At 40.3% G+C, this 25,576-nt stretch overlaps 1 long non-coding RNA gene across 2 annotated transcripts in view; it reads left to right on the top strand.

Moving 5' to 3' along the window:
* The window catches only part of LOC125100721 (uncharacterized), a 126,042-nt gene that overhangs the window by 71,505 nt on the left and 28,961 nt on the right, over positions 1–25,576 (top strand). For both annotated transcript variants that reach the window (XR_007127631.1, XR_007127630.1), the window contains one exon: positions 16,262–16,406. This is a non-coding gene — a long non-coding RNA (uncharacterized LOC125100721). The remainder of the gene's footprint in view (positions 1–16,261; positions 16,407–25,576) is intronic.

Raw genomic sequence — 25,576 nt, 5'->3', positions numbered from 1 at the left:
TTCCCAAGCTTGTTGTTATTGTTCTTAGTCTCTATTTATTCCTATAATTTGTTTTTAAAAAGATTTATAGTAGCAAAGCCACTTTAGGGACTGACTTTCCACAGACAGCAGGCAGTCAAGGAAGTGGCGAGTCTATCACTCACAGGCAAGCTTGCGGAGAAAGGAGCCTCCAAAGCAGAAAAGATGGTGTTCGTGTGGTGAAAGGGAGAAGGGGAATCAGGAGGTGAAGGAAGGGAAGTGCAGAGCCTGGAGATGGCCACATACTGACCATCGTTTCAGGGCTCACGTGGTAGGAGTACCATGGGGCTGACATCCCAGTTACCATCCCAGGAGACTCATGAGCACCACAAGAACGGGAAGGCGGTGCAGTATAGCTGTGGATGGCATGCTGCTTACCAGCCATGTAACCTAGAAAACCACTGTGGTGCATGTGGTGTCCTCCTCCCAGCATCCATGCCACCCCAGCTGCTTCAGTCTCTAAACAATTTATAGAACCCATCGCGTCCACAGTGATTTCTTAGGAATGGGCAGGCCCGAACCAACTTGTGTCTCTACTACTGGATGCAAGTACAGAAGCACAAAGACCAAACTCCACAGTATTTTTCTCATGGCACCTGCAAACAGTAGGACAGAAAGCCCAAAGGCACTTTGGGAGTTGGCTGCTAACAATAAGCTTCTACACAAACCAGTCCGGAAGGCTGTTGATTGTCATTTTTCTTCTCAGAAGAGATAGAATATATCTAACACATTTCCTTATTGTTTAACTCCCTTGGGACAGAGTTTTGTGATACCTGAAGCTAGAAGCATCCATACCGTTACAAAGCTGTATGTAAAGTGCTTAGCACAACAACTGGCACATAGTAAGCTCTTGAAAACTGTTAGCTCTTGTTATTATTATTTATTACAGTGTGCAGGACACAGAAAGGAAACAGTATCAATTCAAAAGTGGTACAAAGAATGAGATACTCTTTAGAGAGGTTTAAAAACAACATACAGTAATCTCTTACAACCAGGCAACAGGAAAGGTTTTTTCCCCTTCTTGTTCCCAGCTCCCCTGGACTCACTTTTCACTTACAGGAAAATAACTAAGAATACTAGCTGATTGAAAGGATTTAGTGAACTTTCATCAGCAGCAATTCCCAAGCCGTGCCCTAGCCTCAGTACAGCTCCAGGCCCTCCCCCTTCCCTTGATCTTTATATTCATACAATAGAAAGAATAATAGCGTGACACCCAGAAGACAGGGGTCCGGACCAGATGGTATCTTTTTGTTTGTTTCTCTTCATGTTGAGAAGCTTTGAAAATACAGAAAAAGATAAAGAACAATATAACAAACACTCATGTTGTGTTTATTTCATTTAATACAGTAAAAATTACAGAAAACATTTTGAAGACTCTTTGACCATTCTCATCTTTCTGTTGATGAATATAAATATGAATGGGTTTCACTGATAATTTTATAGCCTTTTTTTTCTTCGTGAATCCATGAATAGAATATATTATTTTGTCTGTGTTTTAGAGATTTGCTTACATGGTAGGTTATACTATAGTTCAAAAACTTGATCTTTTCCTTGACTTTTTTTTTTTAGATTTATCTATGATGAACATGTAGATCTATTTCATTGTCTGCATTCAGAGTTTCAACATATACATAGAAGAGATTTCATTTATCCATTACTTTGTTACTGGCCACTGAGCTGTTATCAATTTTTTCACCATCGTAAGTGTGATAGCAATGAACACCCTTGTATGTGACCCACAGTTTTAGATCTCTTTCACACTGAAATGTATAGCTTGAAGCCTAATGCATAAAACATGTAACTCATCAACACATATTTATTAAGCTTAGTTGGTATTAGGGTAAAAAATTAGGTCAGAGAATCTTAATTAGCCCTTGAATTGCATAGGGACATTGTGTATAGCTTAAGGAGTTGTCAGTGCAGGGAGGAATAAATATATATATCCAAGAAAACAGCTAAGAATGCAAGACGGGAAATCTTAAGTATCAAATTAGAAGTACAGTCAGTGCTGTTAGAATTTAGAAGATACGAGTTTGAAGTAAGGTGATCAAGAAGCATCATGTTATCCTGAATCTAGAAGGTTGAGTAGAATTTCAATCAGCAGAAATGGGGAGAATATTCAAGGGAGGGTCAAGGATCTGAACAAAGGTAAAAAAGTGGGAAGCCTTATAAAGTCTGGGCTCCAGATGAAGGCAGACAGTTCACATCCACCATCTGAGAGGAGTTACAAATCCAGCTGATCAAATTTAAGACGACAATTGGACCATGTTTTGGTGGTGGGCAAGAACTTGCAAATGTTAAAAAGTTGATCCAAGGGGTGCCAGACTGGCTCAGTTGGAAAATGATGCAACTCTTGATCGCTAAGTCATGAACCCCACCTTGGGTATAGAGATCATTTAAACAATTTTTTAAAAGTGTACTTATTTATTAGAGAGAGAGAGAGAACAAGCACATGGGTGGGGATAGGGGCAGAGGGAGAGAGAATCTTATGCAGACTCCATGCTGAGCACAGAATCCCACATAGGGCTTGACCTCAAGACCCTGAGATCATGATCTGAGCTGAAACCAAGAGTCAGATGTTTAATCGACCACACCACCCAGGTGCCCATTAAATAAATAAATTTTTTAAAATGTTGATATAAGTTGGGTATGGCACTCTCTTCTACCATTCCTTCCCATGTGGCTAGATGGGAGGCTAGAGGTCAGTTTTGCTTGAGAGCAGCCATTTTGCTTGCTTTCATGTCTCTTTGGTTATGAGTATTTGGGTTCTCTGCCTCATCCATATTAGGTTGGTGCCTGGTGCTGAGTCCCCATGTAGGCTTTGGGCCTTAGCCCCAGTTCTAGCTCAGTGTATAAGTCAGTGCTGTACATTGGGTACACAAGTTGACAGAGAAATTTTATAAAAAAGATAAGAGGAATAGATATGAAAGGGTAGATTTGGGGTCAGATTTTGATGGACATTGAATGACAGACTGTGGAATTTTGACAGATTCTCAAGGATAATTAGGTGCCACTGAAGATTTTCGAGCAAGAGATTATGGGTGTTATACCAACTAATGAATTACTGAACCACTACATCAGAAACTAATGATGTACTCCATGTTGGTTCATTGAACTTAAATTTAAAAGAGAGAGAGAGAGATTATGGGATCAGGGAATGATCTAAGACAACCAGTCTGATTTAGAAGGGAGTGAGTTAAGAGGCCATTGGAAGAAATTCAAAAGTGGATGATCTGAAATTCCATTTCTGAAGGTGGTAGTGGAACCAGGAAAAAAAAAATGAAAAAAAAAAAAAAAAAAGAATAGGATATTCATCAAGGTTTGGATGAATAATTGGATATAGAAGTTCCTAGAAAGAAATACGATTGGGATGTTTTCAGTTTAGGTAACAGATAATTAGCAAAAAATGTCAAGGGGATTTGGGATTGATTGTTATACATTTGAACCATCCACATTTCAATCAAATGATAACATCTATTAGGCTTAAGAAATGTGAGCCTGGGACTCATAAGAAAGATGAGGAGATATGGGGTAGTAGTATATGGAGAAATGTCTGTAATGTTGCCTAGTCTTTTTACGTATTTTGCACAAGAATGACTGCACTTAGGATTGCTGACTATATGTCTGTCAATCACCATTCTAAGCCCTTTATATATACTGATCCATTTAATACTTACAACAACCCTACAAGGTAGGTACCAACTGCACTTTTGCAGATAAAGAAACTGAGGCTCAGAGAGCGTAATTGGGGTCCCAAAGCTCTAGGTTACTGGTGGATCAGGAACACAAATGCACGTAGTCTGAACCGAGAATCTACTCCTAAGCATACTCCATTTCCTCAATACTCAGACAGCCTTGTAAATTGCACATAACAATGTTCTAACTATTGGACAATTCACTATTACTGAATATCACTGCCTTTTCTGGATAGTAGTAAGAATTTCTGGACAATAGGAAAGCAAGAAAATTGAACTCTTTCTAAGATTACTGAAAGAAAATCCCCTCTTTTGATCAGTGCATGTGATATTGTAGGCATTATCTTTTCTTCTTGAAACAACCTTTAAAAGCCCTCTTTCTTAAGCTTTCCTCTAATATCAGGAACAAGACAAGGATATCCACTTTCACCGCTTTTATTCAACGTATTCCTGGAAGTCCTGGTCACAGCAATCAGACAAGAAAAAGAAATAAGAGACATACGTATTCATAAAGAAGTTAAACTGTCATTATTGTCGGATGACATGATACTATACATGGAAAACCTAAGGACTCCACCAAAAAATTACTAGGAGTAATAATTCAATAAAGCCACAGGATATAAACCAGTAGAATTTCTATACATTAGTAGTGAAGTAGCAGAAATAAATTAATAAAACAATTCTATATACAATTGCACTAAAAAGAATAAAATCCCTGGGAATAAACTTAACCAAGGGAGTGAAATACCTGTACTCTGAAAATTATAAAGCAATGATGAAAAAAAATTAAAGATGACAAAAATATATGGGACGTTGAACTGTGCTCATGGGGTGGAAGAATTACTATCGTTAAAGTGTCTTATACATTTACAATGTATACATTATACATGCCTCAGTTGGTTAAGCATCAGCCTTTGGCTCAGGTCATGATCCCAGGGTTCTGGGATCAAGGCCCATGACAGGCTCCAGGCTTAGCAGGGAGCCTGCTTCTCCCTCTGGCCTTTGCCTCATCCTCTACCACTGGTGCTCTCCCAAACAAAAACAAGTAAGTAAGTCTGTACTACCCAAAGCAGCCTACATATTCAATGCAATCCCTATCAAAATACCAATAATATTTTTCTAGAACTAGAACAAATAATACTAAAATTTCTGTGGAACCACAGAAGATCTGAATAGCCAACATGATCTTGAAAAAAAACAAAGCTGGAGTTATCACAATCCCAGGTTTCAAAATATACTACAAAGCGATAGTTATCAAACAGTATGGTAGTGGCACAAAAATAGACACAGATCAATGGAACAAAATCAAGAGGCAGAAGCAAACCCACAGTTATGTGGTCAATTAATCAATGACTAAGGAGGCAAGAACACACAATGGGGAAAAGACAGTGTCTTCAATAAATGGTGCTGGGGAAACTGGACAGCTATATGCCAAAGAATGAAGCTGGACCACTTTCTTACACCATACACAAAAATAAACTTAAAATGGATTAAAGACCTAAATGTGAGACCTGAAACCATGAAACTTTTAAAAGAGAAGCAATAATATCTTTGACATAAATCTTAGCAACGTTTTTTTTAGATATGTCTCCTCATGAAGGAAACAAAGGCAAAAATAAACTACGGGGATTACAACATGATAAAATCTGCACAGTGAAGGAAACCATCATTAAAACTAAGACAACTGGGATGCCTGGGTGGCTCAGTCAGTTAAGCGTCTGTCTTCGGCTTAGGCATGATCCCATTGAGTCTCACACCAGGCTCCATGCTCAGAGGGGTGCCTTCCTCCCCCTCTGCCTGCCACTCCCCCTGCTTGTACTCTCTTTTTTTCTCTCTCTGACAAATAAAATCTTAAACAAAAAACACCAAAAAAGTAAATAAACCCTAAAAGACAATCTAGTGAATGGGAGAAGATATCAGCAAATGATATACCTGATAAGGGTTTCATATCTGAAATATATAAAGAACTTACACCACTTAACCCCCCCAAAACCCAAACAATCTGATTAAAAAATGGGCAGAGGATTTGAATACACATTTTCCTCAAGAAGACAGACAGATGGCTAACAGACAAAGGAAAGGATGCTCGTCAGTCATCATCAGGGAAGTGCAAGTCAAAACCACAGCTACTTTACACCTGTCAGAATGGCTAAAATTAAAAAGACAAGTAAGTGTTGGAGAGGATGTGGAGCAAAGGGGAACTTAGTGCACTGTTGGTGGGAGTGTAAAGTGGTACAGCCACTGTGGAAAACAGTGTGGAGGTATTGGAGGTTCCTCAGAAAAGTTAAAATATAAATACAATGTAATCCAGTAGTTCTACTACTTGATATTTGCCCAAAGAAAATAAAAACACTAATTTAAAAAGATATATGAGGGGCGCCTGGGTGGCTCAGTGGGTTAAGCCGCTGCCTTCGGCTCAGGTCATGATCTCAGGGTCCTGGGATCGAGTCCCGCATTGGGCTCTCTGCTCAGCAGGGAGCCTGCTTCCCTCTCTCTCTCTGCCTGCCTCTCTGTCTACTCGTGATCTCTCTCTGTCAAATAAATAAATAAAATCTTTAAAAAAATAAAAAATAAAAAAATAAAAAGATATATGAACCCATATGCTTATTGTAGCATTATTTACAATAGCCAAAATATGGAAGCATTCCAAGCATCCACTGACAGACGAAGAGATAAAAAAGATGCAGTATGTATGCATGTGTACATATAGATATATAGATATAATGGAATATTATGCAACTATAGAAAGGGTGAGATCTTGCCATTTGCACAATATGGATGGGCCTTGAGAATATTACACTGAGTGAAATAAGTCAGACTGAGAAAGAAAAATACCATATGATTTTATTCATATATGAAATCTAAAAACCCAAGCAAATGAATAAACAAAATGTAGAATCAGACCTGTAAATACAGAGAACTGATGGCTGCTAGGGGAAAGGGAGCTGGGAGGGTGGGGCTACATGAGTGAAGGGGAGAGGGAGATACAGGCTTCCAGTATGGAATGAATAAATCATGGGACTGAAAGGCAGAGCATAGGGAATGTAGTCAATGGTATTGTCATAGCACTGTATGGTGACAGATGGTAGCTACACTTGTGGTGAGCTTAGTATAACGTATAGAGAAGTTGAATCACTATGTTGTACACCTGAAACGAATGTAACATTCTGTGTTAACTATACTCAGATAAAAAAAAGAAATTAAAAATAAAAACGCCATCTTTCTCCTTGCAGGCCTGGGGTGCATGAGATGTACCTTAGAGCATAGGCTGTCTACCTGCATGTTTCTACCAAGGTCTGTTTACATACTTATCAGACTGTGAGGTCCTGTAGGACTGGTTACTTCCTGGCAACTTTTTAGGAGCTTAATATAATGTCTTATTGAATAAATGGGTAAATAAATAACTGACCATATGCTGTAGGATATCCCAAGCCTTGGCTATGTGTCAGAGGAAATAGCTGATGGTTGATAGTATCCAACCTGAGTTGAAGAAAGAACTGAAGTTAGCCGGACAGAGCTAGGGGAAAAGGTTTCTGGGCAGTGGCACTAGCTGAAGCAAGAGAGAGTGTGGCATATTCAGGGAGCTGTCAGCTGTGTGGTCACAGAGGGGCACAGGGAATGAGGCCAGATGAGAAAATGAAGAGATACATAGGGGCCAAACTGCAAAAGCTGCATGTGTAATGACGAGTTGGACTTTGTCCTGAGGGCAAAGGAGAGCCATTGAAGACATTTTTCCCTATTGATGTTTTTCTTTTCTAGATTTGTAAAAATTGAGGAAAAACATGTGTGTGGTAAAATGCACAAATCCAAAGTTAGGGTGACAAACCATCCTGATTTCCCCAGGAAAGGACTTTTAGTTTTAGAACCAGGACAGATTCAGGTAATCTGGGACCAGTTGGTCTTCCAATCTAAAGTGTACTTGTCCCCACTTTCCACATCAAACTCCAGAAGGCTTCATGCCTCTTCTCAGTTGATCCTCCTCGCCTAGAGAAATCGCTGTTCCAAACTCTTACCATAGATAAATTTTGTCTCATTTTGAACTTTACATCAATTTATGGAGTATGTTTTCTTTCGAATGTATAGTTGGGTTTTTTAATTTTTCCATTCAATTTATGGTCTGTGAGATTCATCTTTGCTGTTGCTATATTTGCTTTTTATTGTTCTGCAGTATTGTAAGAACCTATCTCAATCTGCTTTTCCATGCAGTGGTTAATAGGCATTTAAACTGAGTCCAGATTTTGCAATTATGGATAGCTGTTAGTATTCTTTTAGACATCTTTGGTGGGCATATACAATCATTTCTTTTGGGTAAATACTTGGGAGCAGAATTGCAGGGTTATAGGGTATATGTAAGTTTGGCCTTACTAGCAACTGCCAACAAGTGTCCCCCAGCAGTTGTACCATTTTACAGTCTTAGCAGTGCTTTTTGAAAATTCCTGTTTCTCCACATTCTCATCAATACCTGGTATTGTCTGTCTTTTTAACTTTAGCCATTCCAGTTGGGTATGAAGTCATACCCCATGGTGCTGATGTGCGTTTCCCTAATGACTAACAATTTTGAGAATCTTTTTATTGGCCATTCATATATCTTTTTGCTAAGTGTCTCTTCAGGTCATTTGCCCATTTAGAAAATTAGATTGTTGGCTTTTTATTGTTATTCAGGAGTCTTTTTTATATCAGGACACAAGTCCTTTGTGAGATATATGTATTGCACATATTTTTTTCTCATCTGTGACTTGCTTTCTCACTTTCTTTAATAGAGTCTTTTGAAGAGCAGAAGGCAGAATTTTAATTTTGATTTAAAATTTTTCAATTTTTTTTCCTGTGGTATTTTTTTATGTTTTATATAAGAAACTGTTGCTTAACCCAGGATATGAAAATAATTGTTCTCTTATAGAAGTTTTTTTCTTTTTTGTACCTAGATTTATGGTCTAGCTCAAACAAATTTTTGTTATGGTATATTGTAGGAGTTGAGATTCATTTGACCCATATGGATATCATGTTGTTTCTGTATAATTTGTTGGAATTTCCCATGTAGTTATCTTGGAGCTTTTGTCTAAAATCAGTTGACCATTTTGTGTGGGCCTATTTATGGACTCTAATATGTTCCATTTATTTATTTGTCTGTCCATACCATAGTGAATTTTATAATAAATTAGTCTCAAATCAGGTAACATAAGTTGTCCAGATCTATTCCTTTTGTTTTCAAATTTGTTTTGACTATTTTATATTCCCTGCATATTTATATAAATTTTAAGATTTTGGTAATTCTTATTTTTAAAAAATCCTGCTGAGGTTTTGATTGGGATTGCATTTCATCTGTAGGTCAATTTGAGAAAAATTGACATCTTAACAGTATTGAGTCTTGCAACCCATGAACTTGATATGTCTATCCATTTATTGAGGACTTAAAAAATTTCTCTTGGGGCACCTAGGTGGCTCAGTTGGTTAAGCATCTACCTTTGGCTCAGGTCATGATCCTGGGGTGCTGGGATTGAGTCCTACATCGGGCTCCCTGCTCAGCAGGAAGCCTGCTTCTCCCTCTCCCTCTGCTCCTTCCCCTGCTTTGCTTACTCTCTTTCTCTCTCTCTGTCAAATAAATAAATAAAATATTTTTAAAATTTCTCTCAGTAATGTCTTATACACTTTAGTACAGAGGCCTTGTGCATCTTAGACTTATACTAGACATTTTATTTTTTTATGCTAAATGGTATTTTTTAAAAAATTTTATTTGTTGCATATACAAGTAGTTTCTATACATTGACCTTGTGTAGAGTGATAGTGTAAACTACTTAATTTTAATAGTATTTGACTGATTCTGATTTTCAATTATATATGTATACAATCATGTAGTCTATAAAGAATACTGGCTTTATTTCTTCCTTTCCATTCATTTTACCTCCTTTTTGCTAAGCTTATTGTACTAAATGGGGCCTTCAGTACAGTATTGAATAATAATGGTGAAAGTGGACATTGCTGTCTTGTTGCTGAACTCAGGGAGGCATGTAATAAATATCTTGCCATCAAGTATACGTTTGCTGTAGAACATTTCCTTTTATTCTTAGTTTTCTGAGAATTTTTATTTTTCTCAGGAATAGATGTTGAATTTTATCAAAATGGCTTTTCCTACATATATTGAGATGATTATGATTTTTCTCCTCTATTCTATAAATATAATGAATTGCATTGTCTGGTTTTTGTATGTTACATCAGCCTTACATTTCTAGAATATAGACATTATGTATTACCTTCATACTCTATTGATAGATTTTATTGATTAAAGGTTTGTTTATGATTTTCACACCTATGCTCATAAGTGAGTTTGATTTGTGATTTCCCTTTCTTGAAATGTTATTCTCAGACATTAGTATCACCTCTTGAAAGGAATGCTGGTTGTATAAAATGAGCTGAAAATTATTCACTCTAGATGACTTTTTATAAGATTAGTATTATTTCTTCCATGAATGTTTGGAAGAAATCACTATGGAAGCCACTTAAGACTGGAGTTTTCTGTGTCTGAATGTTTTAAATTAGAAATCCAAATTATTTAATAGCTATGAGAAGATTCTACTTATTTTAGTGTTAATTTTAGGAAATTGTGCTTTTCAAGAACTTTTTCATTCCATCTACATTGTTAAATTTATTGGTATAAAGTTGTATACTTAAAACATATTAGTACTGACAGCAATTAAAAATAGAACATACAGTGAATTAAAGACAAAGATTTTAAATATTATTTAAAAAATAAATGCTCTTTCTAAAAGACAGATTTATGTATAAGGATTGAAAGGGGGACAGGAAAACCCTCTTTCCTCTACTCACTGAATACTTCTGGCCACCTAGTATGTAGATATTTTCCCCACATGACCAATTCTCCAACACCATCTTGGTGTTATTTAATTCAACAAAATTTTCACAGTCTCTACCTAACTGCATCTGATCCTTCAAGTTATGGTCTCAGTCCCACAAGATTTGCCCCACTTCAGATGCCAATGGCAAGTAGAGGGTTCCCAGGTTACCCACTCTTCTGTCCAAATTGGCTGCAAATCAGGAGTTCCCACAAAGCCTTCCTCAGGTTTAATAATTTGCTGTAATGACTCACAGAAATTGAGAAACACATACATTTACTAGTTTATTACACTGTATAAAGAAAATGACACAGGATACAGATGAACAGTCAGATAGAAAAATACATAGGGTAGGTGCAAGAGCTTTTCTCCCTTAGAGTTGGAAGGCTCATCCCAGCACATGGATGTATTTATCAACCCTAGAAGCTCTCTGAACACTATACTTCAGGGATTTTTATGGAGACTTTATCACATCATCATGAGCAATTATTAATTCAGTCTCCTGCTCCCTGGAATATAGGTGGTGAGGCTGAAAGTTCCACACTTCTAATTATGGCTGATCTTTTTTTTTTTTTAAGATTTTATTTATTTATTTGACAGCACAAGCAGGGGGAATGGCAGGCAGAGGGAGAAGGAGAAGCAAGTTCCTAGCTGAGCAGGGAGACTGATGTGGGGCTTGATCCCCGGACCCCAAGATCATGACCTGAGCCAAAGGCAGATGCTTAACTGACTGAGCCACAGACTGATCATCCAATCATGGCTGATCTTTCTGGTGACGGGCCTCCACCCAACAGTCCACTAAGAGTCACCTTATTAAAACAAAAGACATTTCTATCATCCAAGAAAGTCCAAGGGATTTAAGAACTGAGGTAAAAAGAACAATATTACAACAGAAGATACTCCTAGCATCCCTATTACTCAGGAGATTATAAGAATTTTAGGACTACCATGTCAGAAACCAGGAGATGAGATTATATATATGTGTGTGTGTGTGTGTGTGTGTGTGTATTACAAAGACATAGATTCAAAATAAAAGGATGGAAAAAGATACATCTATACAAATGTGGGTGTGGGCATATTAATTTCAGAAGTATTACTGGATATATGATGCTGAAAAGATGAGTAAAATTAACAACTCTAGCTAAACTCCAGTTTAAAAAAAAAGAGACATCTTTAATTTTCATTATGCCTTAAGGGTAAAGTCAACAGGAAGATTCTAAATTGTATGATCTTAAGGGTTTTAAAATATGTAAAGCAAAAGTTGATAGACTAAAAGGAGAAACAGATAAAAATGCATTATCATAAGTGAAGATTTTAGGGGCACCTGGGTGGCTCAGTCAGTTAAGCATAACTCGTGATCTCAGTTCAGGTCTTGAGCCCAGGGTCATGAGTTCAAGCCCCACACTGGGCTCCATGCTGGGTGTGGAGCCTACTAAATACATAAAGACATAAATAAAAGTTTAATATAACTCAATAACTGATAGGACAGGTAGATCCAAAAAGTCATTACAGAAACAAGCTTGAACAATATGATTAGACCACTTGACAGAATTAAACATTGCAACAAACAACTTCAGAACATATACTTCTCAAGTACATATGGGACATTTACTGAATACCATATGTTGGGCTACTAAGTAAAGAGACATCATTATAGATCTGACAGACATTAAAACAAAGTAAGAGGGTATTGTGAACAATGTTACACCAATAAATTTGACAGTTTAGAGTACTGATTTTCAAACATGGAGTAACATGGTCAGACTTTGATTTCAGAAAGACTGCTCTGGCTGCAGATTGGAGAATGGGCTAGAAGGGGGCAGGACCAGAGGCAGGGAAGATGTTAGGACCCTATTACAACAATCTAGGCAGAAATAATAATGACCTAGATTAAGAAATGGTGACAGGGAGACTGAAGAAGGAATCAAACAAAAGAGCAAGTAAATAAAGCTGAGGGTCAGTGATTATGTGACACTGCAAAATGTTGACTTAAAAAATATTTATTGAGTCCCTACTATATGCACTCTATTGCTTGCAATAGTCAGCAAGACAGGTATAGTCCCTACCTTAGTGATGCAGCTTACCAGTGGTTGGCATTAGAGCCAGAAGTTGTATCTAGGAGTCTGAACTTCAGTTCCAAGTCTAGTGTGCTTTCTACCAGATACAACAACCCCAAATTTCCCTCTGTTATAACACTTGCTTTGTCTGTTGCACCTAATACCAATATAACTATTCTTGTGTCTGCCTCTCTGAGATATCATAATGACCAGATTCTTCCAGGCAGCACTTACTGATTTAAAAATTTTATAAGATGAAGCTGAACCTTCATAAATTTCCTTGGTTTGGCTCAAAATTACATACACTAGGAGATGGCTATTCTAAAAATCAATATGCTTTCTTTTTTAAATGGAGCTGGTTTCTTTGTCATAGTGTATTTGTAATCTGCTGGGCATTAGCACATTCTTCCTGGGAGAGAGCAGCGTAAAAGTTTGGTGAAAATAGCTTCTTCAGATCACTTGGATCACCTTTGTCAAAAGGAAAGGATGTAGGAAGCCTGGCAACCTGGATTCATCTGGATTCCTTTTAGTTCCTTCTCTGAACTATAGAACTGAACAATGTTGGAGCTAGGAGGAATTGCAGAAACCATTTAATCCAACCCACACATTTAATTTTAATTTTTTTTACTTTTTGAGGTTTTTAAAATTTAATTTTATTTTTTCAGTGTTCCAAGATTCACTGTTTATGCACCACACCCTGTGCTCCATGCAATACATGCCCTCCTTAATACCCACCACCAGGCTCACCCAACCTCCCATCCCCCTCTCCTCCAAAACCCTCAGTTTGTTTTTCAGAGTCCACAGTCTCTCATGGTTCATCTCTCCCTCTGATTTCCCCAATTCACTTTTCCTTTCCTTCTTCTAATATCCTCCATGTTATTCTTTATGCTCCACAAGTAAGTGAAACCATATGATAATTGACTCTCTCTGCTTGACTTATTCCACTCAACATAATCTCCTCCAGTCCTGTACATGTTGATACAAAAGTTGGGTATTCATCCTTTCTGATGGAGGCATAATATTCCATTGTGCATATGGACCATATCTTCTTTATCCAACCGTCCATTGAAGGGCATCTTGGTTCTTTCCACAGTTTGGCGACTGTGGCCATTGCTGCTATGAACATTGGGGTACAGATGGCCCTTCTTTTCACCATATCTGTATCTTTGGGGTAAATACCCAGTAGTGCAATTGCAGGGTCATAGGGTAGCTCTATTTTTCATTTCTTAAGGAGCCTCCACACTGTTTTCCAAAGTGGCTGCACCGACTTGCATTCCCAGCAACAGTGTCAGAGGGTTCCTCTTTCTCCACATTCTCTCCAACACTTGTTGTAAGGTAGTACCTCAAGGTGGTTTTGATTTTAATCTCGCCAGTGGCTAATGATGATGAACATTTTTTCAATGTGACTATTAGCCATTTGTATGAAGTGTCTCTTCATGTCTTCTGCTCATTTTTTGACGTGATTATCTGTTCTCTGAGTGTTGAGTTGAGTTCTTTATAGATCTTCAACCTACATTTTAGAGGGGAAGAATCAAGGCTCAGAGAAGTACAGTGACTTGGAAAGCCACGCAGCTACTTTTACATAGACCCAGGACTGGGATCCAAGTCTCTCCAATGCTCTTTTCTCTAACACCACAGTATGAGAGCCAGGCGTCTATTCTTAACCTGCTTTATATTTTGGAAAAATTAAACTTTAGTTTTTGCTCAAATGACCTTTTCTGTTTCAAATCACCTTTATATCCTGTGTGGGCTCTTCATTATTGTCTCTGGCTGTAGGGAGGCCAGACCCTGTGCTATGCAAAGCAGAAGGAACAGATGCAATTTGGGGCAATTTCAAGGACCAAGGAAAGGACCTTTTTCTTCCTACATGCTTTTAAGTACTGGAAATTTTTAAAACATAAAAGCTTTTTATTTAAAAAGGAGAACCAAGGCCCATGGTGCACACAACCCTGGGAAGGAAACTATAATAGCTTCAGTCAACACTGAATAGCAAATAATTGGCACTGGATCCCTTCCCAGAAGCATTTTTCTTTGATAGAACAGACGATGTTGCAAAAGGGCACTAGGATCCTTAAGGATAGAGAGCCGTTGACCGTACTGGAAGAAAGGAATAGAGGGGATGTGTGTGTGCCCACAGGTATTGGTGGGGGGGGGGGGGGTTGAAGTAGGAGCTTCCAAAGACAAACTTTGTCTACAATGACAACTCTACATCACAACTTGGTCCTGCCTTGATCCTGTCTGTCAGGCAGACATGCTTGCGCCCTAATCCTGGACCTGCATGTCGAAAACACTTCCATCCAAGGTGCCAACAAGGAATGTGAGGGAGGGGAATGTCTTCAAGCCAGTGAGCACCCAAACAACTATGTGCCAGACATGAATCCCACACTAAAAGAAGCGAAGCCCTATGATTGGCTCTTTGTTATAAGAGCTGTCATGAAAATTCTCTGTGCAGTGGCTTGTAGGGCTGTGAATCTACTCAGTATGATGATATAATAATACACCACCAAGAGTGAAACCTAATATAAACTATGTACTTTGGGTGACCATGGGGTATCAGTGTAGGTTCAGTATTTGTCAAAAATGGACCACTCTGGGGCAGGGTTGGGATAGGTATTGATAATGGAGGAAGCTCTGTGTGTGAGAGAAATCACTGGACCTTCCACTCAATTTTGAGGTTGACCTAAACTGCTCTTGAAAAGTAGTCCATGAATGGGGCACCGGGGTGGCTCAGTGGGTTAAAGCCTCTGCCTTCAGCTCAGGTCATGATCCCAGGGTCCGGGGATCGAGCCCTGCATCGGGCTCTCTGCTCAGCAGGGAGCCTGCTTCCCCCTCTCTCTGCCTGCCTCTCTGCCTACTTGTGATCTCTTGTCTGTCAAGTAAATAAATAAAAAAAAAGAAAAGAAAAGAAAATAGTCCATTAAAAAAATTCTTGGTTCACAGAGCCTGGTGGAATGGCTGGAAATCCCTACAGGGGGCACAAAGTAGAGGTATCAGAGTGGGGCACACTGAGGCTAACCTGAAAACAAGGAAATCCAGGCTCTACTTTTAACTCTACCACTAACTGTGGGGACTTGACCTCTGTTTCTTCAGCTAATCAAAATGAGGAGGATAGGGTTGGGAACCCACCACTGCATTCCAATTTTATGGTCTTCAATAAAGATTATTTTCCAGACTCTCTCTTCTTGAGAGAAATAGTGTACCTTAAGATAAAGAAGTAACTGGACACAAAGGAAAGATCCTGTTTTCTCAGTTGAGACCCTCAGGACTCCCTCTGGTTTTGTTGGCTGAGTTCAGAAGTGTTGCTATGATGCAGCCAAGGTTTTGCCCTCATGCAAGTAGGCCTATGTGCTCTGACACCCACTCAGAGTAGGTAGGTGTCAGGGCTTCTCACTGAGGGACAGAATCTCTTTCGCTTCCCACAAGGTGGCCTCTTGCCCAGGAGCATCCTTATCTTCCTTGGAAGAGCTTAACCATCAGCCTGAGCCCGGGAACCTGGCAGGTGGTGGGGCGCTTAGAGTCAAGCCACACAGTCATTTTACCTCTGGCCTGTTCAGTTCTTCCCTTCCCTTCTCACTAGGCCCACCCAGGGTACCATCCGGAGGCCAGCATGCGCTTCAGAGACCCGTTTGTCTTTGTTTTGCAGCTCCTAGAGACAGTGATTGCACCCAAAGCGCTGCTGTTTGTAACATCAGTCGGTGATTCCCAACTCTCTCGGCTTCTGCCAGGGACTCACGCTTGGACTCCGTTCCCTTGTTGGATTCCAGGCTTTCAGTGTCTTCAAGAGAACGGTAAGCACCAGCCTGGATGCCTGCTGGGTTGGGACCTTAGGAGCACATTTAAATTCAGGTAAATGTTTGTGCGTCTCTTCCACCGCACATGTTTGTTAGAGGCAGGAGTTAAAGAACCCAGGCAACTTGTAGTCTTTAATCAGCAAAAGCATTTGATGAAATCAAGCAAGCTCTCAAGGTTTCCATCCTGCTTATCTAACAAAACAGAAAACTGCTGCCCTTTCTTTTGGACTGTGGGCAGGCATGGATGTCTCTGTCTTGACTAGCTGCCTGTTACCTTGCTGCAGGGACAAGTCCATCCATTTAGTACCTCTGGTAATTGAAGGAGAATTTATTTCTCCAGGTCTCTCTCCATTCAACCCACCGTCCACATCTTTCTTTCCCTTCACAGTGTTTTCATATTTCTTCTCCTCTTCAGAATTCAGCTCCCTTCCCTCTGACCATTTTTGCACTGCCCAAAGCACTTAACTTATGAGCTGGTTCTAGGATATAAGATGAGTGATACAGATTCAAGAACTACAAGTCAGACCAGAATATGTGAAATGCACCCCTCCCCCCGCCCTACCCCAACCACACATGTACAGTGTGTCCATCCCCCTGGGTGATCCCTGGCAGTGGCCTTGGAAAGGTGGGCTCTATGCCAGTGACCAAGTCTTTAGATAAAGGGCTGCCCAGTCTCTTTCCTCTCTCCTTTGGGAGAGTTTCCTGCAGTATCCAGGAACCAGGCTGAGGACAGGCTGCACGGGTTTACCCAGGGTCTTTTCTGAGTATCTGTAGTTTGGCAGCTCGTGTTGAAAAGCACCTAAATACTTGGGAAAGAGTAATTGCATCCAAAGTTGGAGGCAATGATTTGCTGTGCACATAAAAATAAGAGCAACTCCAAGGTAAGGAAAGACTCTCCTTCCAGGTTGCTGGCTGGGCCCTCCCACTCTAGCACCGGCTCTCTGCTCCGTGGTAGCTGATGCCTGGACCCTGGTGAAAGTGGCAGGCCTCTGGTGGCACAGCCCTGAGCACCAGATAGATCTGTGCAGAAGGGTCCTGTGTTTCCCTTTGGTCACCTTCTTCTCCACTCTATGCTATGTCATGGCAAAGACAAGGCCTATGGCAGAAAGTACAGGAAAGGAAGATCCATTTAGAAAGGAGCCCATAGGTACTCATGTTGTGTGTGTGCCTGTGTTAAGTGTGTGTTATGTGTGTGTACGTGTGCCTGAGTTGGGGATACTTAACATCCATAGCTTTTATTTTAGGGCAGTGGAAGGTGGCAAAAACATTCTTTGGCTTTTTTCTGCCCCCCCCCCTTCTTTGGTTTGCTTGTTAGTTCATTTTGTTTTTTATATCCCACATGTAAGTGAAATCATAATGTATTTGTCTTTCTCTGACTTATTTCACTTAGCCTAATATCCTTTAGGTCCATCCATGTTGTCACAAATGGCAAGCTCTCATTCTTTTTTATGACTAATACTCCATTGTATAAATATATATGTATTTAGACCACATCTTCTTTATCCATTTTCCTATTGATGGACACTGAGTTTGCCTATCTTGGCTATTATAAAGTTGTAGTAAACATAAGGGTGTATGTATCTTTTCAGATAAGTGTGTTTTGGTTTTTTTTCCTTTGGGTAAAGACCTACTAGTGGAGTTCCTGGATCATATGGTATTTCTATTTTAATGTTTTTGAAGAACCTTCATGCTGTTTTCCTCAGTGACTGGACCAGTTTGCACTCCCACCAATAGTGCACAAGCATTTTCTTTTTTCCTCATCCTCTCCAACACTTGTTGTTTCTTATGTTTTTGATTTTAGCCATTCTGACAGGTATGAGGTGGTATCTCATTTTGGCTTTGATTTGCATTTCTCTGATGCCAAGTGATGGTGAGCATTTTTTCATGTGTCTGTTGGCCATCCGTATGTCTTCTGTGCAGTAATGTCTATTCAGGTCCTCTGCCCATTTTTTAATTGGATTGTTTGTGCTTTTTGGGTTGAGTGGTATAAGTTCTTTAACATATATATATATATATATGTGTGTGTGTGTGTGTGTGTTTATATTTATATATTTGTATATATATTTATATTTTTAGATATAAATTTGGATATATATATTTTTATAAAATTTATATGTATATATATAAATTTTTGGATATAAATTATATATTTTTGGATATAAATCTCTTTTTTGGGGGGGGTCTTAAATTTTTATTAAGTTCCACCACATGGTAGCATTGGATATAAATCTCTTATGGGATGTGTCCTTTGCAAATATCTTCTCCCATTCACTAGATTGTCTTTTTGTTTTATTGATGGTTTCCTTCACTATGCAGAAGATCTCTCAGTAGTTTATTTTTGCTTTTGTTTCTCTTGCATGAGAGGACTTATCTAGAAAAATGTTGTTGAGGTGTATTAGAAAGAGAGGACTGCCTCTGTTTTTTCCACAAATTTTTATGTTTTCAGGCCTTTAATCCATTTTAAGTTTATTCTTGTGTATGGTGTGAGAAAGTGGTCCAGTTCCATCCAGTTTCATTCTTTGGCATGTAGCTATCCAGTTTTCCCAACACCATTTGTTGAAGAGACTCTCTTTTCTCTTTTTTTTCTTGCCTCCTTTGTTGTACATTAATTGATCATATAAGTATCAGTTTATTTGGGGACTCTCTCTTAAGGTTGAAGCATTTCCCTGTAGGGGTGCCTGGGTGGCTCAGTGGGGTAAGCCTCTGCCTTTGGCTCAGGTCATGATCCCAGGGTCCTGGGACTGAGTCCTGCATCGGTCTCCCTATTCGGGGGGAGCCTGCTTCTCCCTCTCTCTGCTCCTCCCCCGCTCACTCGCTCTCCTGCTCTCTCTCTCAAATTAATAAATACAATCTTTAAAAGAAAGCATTTCCTTGTAAAACAATTGTTTTCTGAACTGTTACATAGGGCAAGGGCAATACGTTGACTGGACAAAGGAAAATAATAATCACTTTCACATTGTAGTTATTTCTCAGACCTGGCCAGGACACAGAGCAAGTTCATTTTGATGTTTGGAAGAGGAAAGAGCCATGATATGGTAGAAAGAGGCTGAAATTTAAAGTCAGGAGACCTGAGTCTATTAATAACTCTAGTCTTGAATACACATAGCTTATCTTTATAACCTCATCTGTAAAATGAAATGCTAGCCATTTTTCACAGAATGGCTGTGAGAGTCAAAAGAGAGAGAGTGCATGTGAGAGAACTTTTAAAATTGTAAGTGCTATAAAAATCTAAGTTCCTATAATATTTGAATTTGCAAGACATCTCTCCTTCCTTTTACTGATTGGTCCTTCCAAGGCACTGGGCCTGCAATTCAGGCATGTACCACTAGAGGGACAGTGTTGTCCATTAGCCTGCAAAAACCAAATATTACACACTTCTTGGGCACTTCAAGCTGATGACCAATAGCAGTTATCTAGAGGTTTCCACGCAAGCTGAAACCCCAGGCTTGGATAATGGCCCCTTCACAATAAATGGGAACTGCATTTGCTCTACATCAGGACCTGAAACTAAGTCTGTACTTCTTTTTAGAGCCTTCCAGTCCCCGAAAGAGCCCAAGAATAAATGTTTTTAGTAAATCAAGTCACAGACCCTGCCTGATGTCATTTTTGATGAATTGAGTTTTCTCACAGCCTGAGAATAAGGCTGCTGGTTATATCTTGCCCTTGGTTTCACAAAGAAACCAATCTTGCTCACCATCTTAGGTGAGCATACAGTATGCTACACTTTAAGCTTTTTTGAGTGCATCCAGAAAGGTCCAGTCTCCAGTGATTAGTCCAAAGGGAAGCAGCATAGGTAGCCTTATCTTCTGTCTACTTGACAATATTTGCATCTCATGTTAGAAGAGAAAACTTGTTAATGTGTATAGGCAATAAACCCTGAAACCTATACCTCATATAGTTTGGCTTTAACAGGAGAAAATGAAAAATAGCTTTCCAGTTAATTGACTGAATTCAGGGCTCATAAAACGTGTGAGTGTTCAGAATCACAAGGTCAGGTTCCAACACAGAGATACATGCAGACTTTGTAGCTTCTCCTTTCTTCAGCTGTGGTGCCAGCCATGGTTACAAACACAGTTCAGTAACCTTCTACTCCATTCTCCCATTTTCCTTCCTTAACACATCTCGATGCTACACTGTCTCCAAAGAGTTGGGGGCAGAGGTGCCAGTTTTCTTGTCTCATTCCGCTTGAGTGTTAGAGACCGAAGTAGTAGGCTCCTGACACATGAGTGAGGCTTGAATTATGTTAGAATGGTAACCACATATTAATCTTCTAAGAGATACGCATGGGTCACGAACTAAATGCAAAGCTAGGATTTGTGGCGCTGAGCTCTCTAAGCTAAGAATGCTCTACCATGCTCCTCGATGTCTAATGCATATCTGTAGAGCAGAGATGGAAACCCTAATTATTTTACATTTCTGTATTATTTCTGCTCTTGAGATTATATGTGTCTTTTGTATTTTCAATACTAGATAGAATACTATATTGCCCTGTATCGCTCCCCAACTCTGTATTCACGGACATCATATCGATGGCTTGAAATTGGTCATGATGGAGGTATTTCTACTACAGAAATCAGCAAATGTTACCAATTAGTGCCCTTTTTGTTTGTCCCAGGGAGCTGGCTGTTAAACATTTTCAGCACGCCATTACATGAGGGTGTAGAGCAGCGAGAGGTCATCTAACCTGGAGGTAGTAGGTGTGGAGAGATGATAGGGCAGAAGTGGCATCTGCCAGTAACTATTTGTCCATAGTTATTCTTAGCTTTGCTCTTAAAACACAGCCATTCTTTATGGTAGCAATTTGCTCAGCTAAGAAAGGATTCAAAACCCCATATTTCCCAGCCTCCCTGAAGGTGGGAGCCACAGGATTCAGTCCTACTCAGTGAGGTAGAAGTAGAAGTCTACTGGGAAAGGTCTTGCTTCTCAGTGTGGGCACTGCCTCTCCCTCGTGATTTTGCTACTTCTTCATCTTGCCTGGGATATGATTGGAGTTGGAACAGCCATCTTTGACCACAGAGGAACTGTGAGGACGAAACATTTCAAGAATGGCCAGGCAAAGACAGAGGGACCCGGGACCTGTATGACACTGTGGAGCTGGCAGGCCCTGAACTGCCCCCTTCTGGATTCCCTCTTAGGTGAAAAAAGATCCCTGTTTGGTTCAACGCCTCAGCTGGGTCCCTTTACATGTAGCCAAATGCAGTCCCTCCTTAAGAAAGAAGACTTTCCTTGAGAAGTGATGTTTGTGCTGATCTGATGGGAAGAGCAGCTGAATGGAGCATTTGCTAAATGCCAAGTAAGCAGGTTCCCTGTGTTGCACAGCTCTCAGATTTGCACCCACCCCCTGAGCCCTTGACTTCTCCCTGCTAAAAATGCCTGGAATTGGCAGGTGAAAAGGAAGACAACAATGAGGTTGCTAAGGCAATCACAGTTTTGTTTTCTCCCTAGGGGTATCATTTAATGGATTTATGGCAGTGGGGATGGGCTCCCATAGGGCAGGCTGGAAGATGAAATCAGGCTGAAACCAACCACCCCAGCACAGTAAGGAGCAACCTCTTCTTCCTTCCTTTCCCTACCCTAGTCCACCTACCACCTTCTAATCTTATTTCCACATTCTCAGCCCCTAGGCAAACGAGCCCACCCTTTCCTGCTTGCCACAAAGCTGCCTTTCCAGGGAAGAGAGAGCCTTTTGAATTCAAGTACACAAAATCCTCATATTAAAAAAAAAAAAAAAAGGAAAAAAAGCCTTCAGCTGGTTGCTAGGGTTTTGTGTATCCTGCTTACGGAGCTCTCCTAGGAAAGAGACTCGTCTCTATAGAAACTGCCACGTCACAGGAGCTCTGAACAGCAGCTCCGAGACCAGCGTCTCTTCCAGAACAGCCTTCCTATCAAAGCCTCTCTCACTAAGATGAGTGAGTGCCTGGGGACTAGGGAGGGAGAGGACCCTGGAGTCTTTGGTGGCTTTAAATGGATCTCTTTCTGTTTTTTTCCTTTCCCTGCCTTCATATTGTAAACAGACAGAGGAGGCATTTCTGGTCACAAAGAGCCTTTCTCCCTGTATCTCCACTTTTCTTCTCACCCGTGGGAAGATTAGGCTTCTACCACACCCGTTTATCTAACTGGAACAGAATGGCGGCTTAGAGGCAGCGTGTTTGAGGAACACTCAGGGACCCTATCTTGTTTATGATGACTCAGCGCTCTCTCAGGCCTGCATCCCAGAAGGCCCTCGAGTCAGCCCAAGCATGTTGAAGCTGAGGGAGTTTGGGGTGTGTGGCACGCTCTTCTGTATCTTAGAGAGGAATTCAAGGTCATCTAGGAAAGATTATCATCCTCCCACACTAAAATATAAGTAGCTCTGGCCTTATGAACAGGGTGATCATATAGTTTACCACACAAATCAGGACTTCTATGAGAGGAGCTCTTAATAATTCTAGTGGGACTATAGCCACCTACCAGGAGGGTCTGGACTTGGGCCTCTCCACTTAATACTTGGGAATAATGTGCTTTACAAACACTAAATATGAGGAAATGGCTTCCTGTACCCCACTCCCCTCGAAGGCCCCACTGCTCCTAAAAATGGAGAAATTTGGGAAATCAGAAGCTAGTTGTTGTTGTTTGAAAACAGAGTGGACTCAGAAGTGAATAAAGAAATGACATTGTTGAAGGATTAGAAGGTAGATTTTCAAGAAGAAAGACTTTTGTATACAAAGTATTTCATACAAATGTATCTGCGGACAAATAGGTATCAGGGTCTTCATACACCCTCAGCAACATGTATCTGATAGGGTGCGTGATGTAAACAAAGGAGTGAGACTGATACAAACCGAAGGTCAAGCAAAGCTTTATTTCGTGCCAAGCATCGAGAATCAAACAGACCATTTGGGGCTGCCTCTTACAGAGAGGGCGACCACCCCCAGCCTCACAGACTAACTTTTATAGAGCAAAGGCCATGTGGTTGAGCCTGGCTACACACAGGTGGCCAATGAGATTGCAACACACAGAGAAAACTGCACAGTCATGCTAGGTCAGCAACACACACAGGGAAAGCTGCACAGTCATGCTAGGTCACACATGGGTGGCCAATTGAATTACAATTCACCCCATAGTAGCTATTTGAACTAGCCTATCACCTTGGTCAGAACTGGCGCCCAAAAGGCACCCAAAAGGCAGGTCCTACACTCCTTGGTAGCTAGGGAGACAGTATGCGCACCCCACTGATTGGATGTCTCCACCTGGCCGGACTCATCCCTGCATCCCGGCTCTGTTATTTCCACCTGACCTGACCCACCCTTGTATTTGGGCTCTGTTATCAGGGACTGGTTGACCATATTTTACTGGTTTCTTAGACTTGCTTTTAAGTAAGTTCACCTGGGGAGGAGGGGGCAGGGTCAATTTAAGTTTTACTGCATAAACAACAAAATCACTGTTTAACTGAGACAAAATCACTCTGGCTAGGGAAGCCCTTACAGTGTCTTCCTCAACCTTTTCAGCCGTTGTCTCTCCAGTGCCGTTTAGAACTCATTCTTCTTGCCCCTGGCTCCTCGTGCTCTGCTCACCGTAAGACTTTTGTCTCTTCAAAAAATGTGGTGCTGACTTGAGGAAGACAAACATATTGACTGTATGTCACTTAAGGCCTGTGTGTGAGGGAGGCAGCAGAGCAGCAAGATGGCAGGAGCTGGCTTCTTCGTAATATGTTATAAAAATCCCTTAAGACAAATCCTGCTATTGCTTTCCTTTTCCAGAAATTCTTGCCTGTTCATGCTTGTTAGTTTTTCTCAGCAAACTCTGGCATCAGTGACTCACTTCTAAGAATTTTTTTCTTCAAGTATTGTTTTGAGGTAATAGCATAAAGGTTAACTTAGGGGAAAATGCTATCTTAATGTTGTAAGTCTTTCTGTTTTCTTATGCAAGAAATTAGTTTACCTTTCCATTTTGTTTGTCTACTTTTGTTGTTGTTTTGTTATTGTTGTTGTTTTTAATACAGGTTCTTGGGCCACAGCCCTGAACAGTCTGACTTAGAGTACTTGGAGCGGGGATAATGGAAAGAGCTCAGGGTACAGGAACAGAGTCTAAGGGCTCAAAAGACAAGCTTAGCATACTTTATTTCACGTCATTAGATTCCAGATCATTTCACATCCCCGTCTGCCTCACATCCTGAAATTGGGAGGCAAATATTTTTTCTCAGTTGCAGTATTAATAATAATGGGTAACACAGCCTTTTATGTGTTGAACCAGGATCCCGGCCAGGCGTGCTGCCGTGGACAGAGACTGGGCTTGGAGGCCAATGGCACAGGTTAGAGGTGTGTAGCTGCACTGCTCACCTGCTCCATGAGCTTGGAAAACTTATTTTTCTGTGTTTCCCCCACCATCTTTAATGTGGACGAATACTTCTGACCCAAAAGTGTTGTGAGGATCAGATAAAATCCAATATCTACTTACACTTGAACAATTGAACAATACCTAAAGGCTTCAGAACAGGACTAAAAAGGAAGATCTCCTAATCTTTTCTAATGGGAAATCATAATTTATTACATTTTAACTTATATCTGACCTGTTGCTTTTGAAATCCATCACATCCTTGAGTTTGGGAGTCATACAGACTGAAAGAATTTATGCCTATGTTTCCCACATTCTTGAAGAAAAGCAGTTTTGGCCAGGTTATCTTTAAAGATCCCGAAACAGAGGATGACTAGCATGTATTTAGTGTGGAAGCCTGGGAGTATCAGAGTAAGAGAATGCTCGGCGCGGTATTGTCAGTAGCAATACATGCGTGGGGGGTTTTGCCGTATAAATGAGACTCGCTAGTGGGAAACTGCAGCTCAAACTCTTCCATGTACCCCCTTCTCCCATTTATTGAATGGCTCAACACAGGGACCCCAGTGTTTGGCAACGCATACTTCAACATCCTGTCAATTGCTGGACATACGAGGCCCATTTCGTAATCTTCAGTTGGGAAAAGTACCCACTTCACCAAGGGCACATCCAAATGATTAAAAATAAGCCAGAAGTGTGTGAGGACTGAGTACCACAAAGGCCGGGGAGTAAAACTTCCCTACCAGTAGGCTAATTTATGGAAACGATTCCACTAGTTAACCCTGAAGTAAAAGAGAAGAACGTAGAACGAGTTTGGAAGTTTTCCTTCCATTTTTATTTTTTTTGGAACAGCTTTA

This window comes from Lutra lutra, chromosome 5, assembly GCF_902655055.1.
Source record: "Lutra lutra chromosome 5, mLutLut1.2, whole genome shotgun sequence".
NCBI classification, from domain to species: Eukaryota; Metazoa; Chordata; class Mammalia; order Carnivora; family Mustelidae; genus Lutra; species Lutra lutra.
Note: the sequence above shows the minus strand (reverse complement) of the source record. Positions and strands in the feature narration are given on the sequence as shown.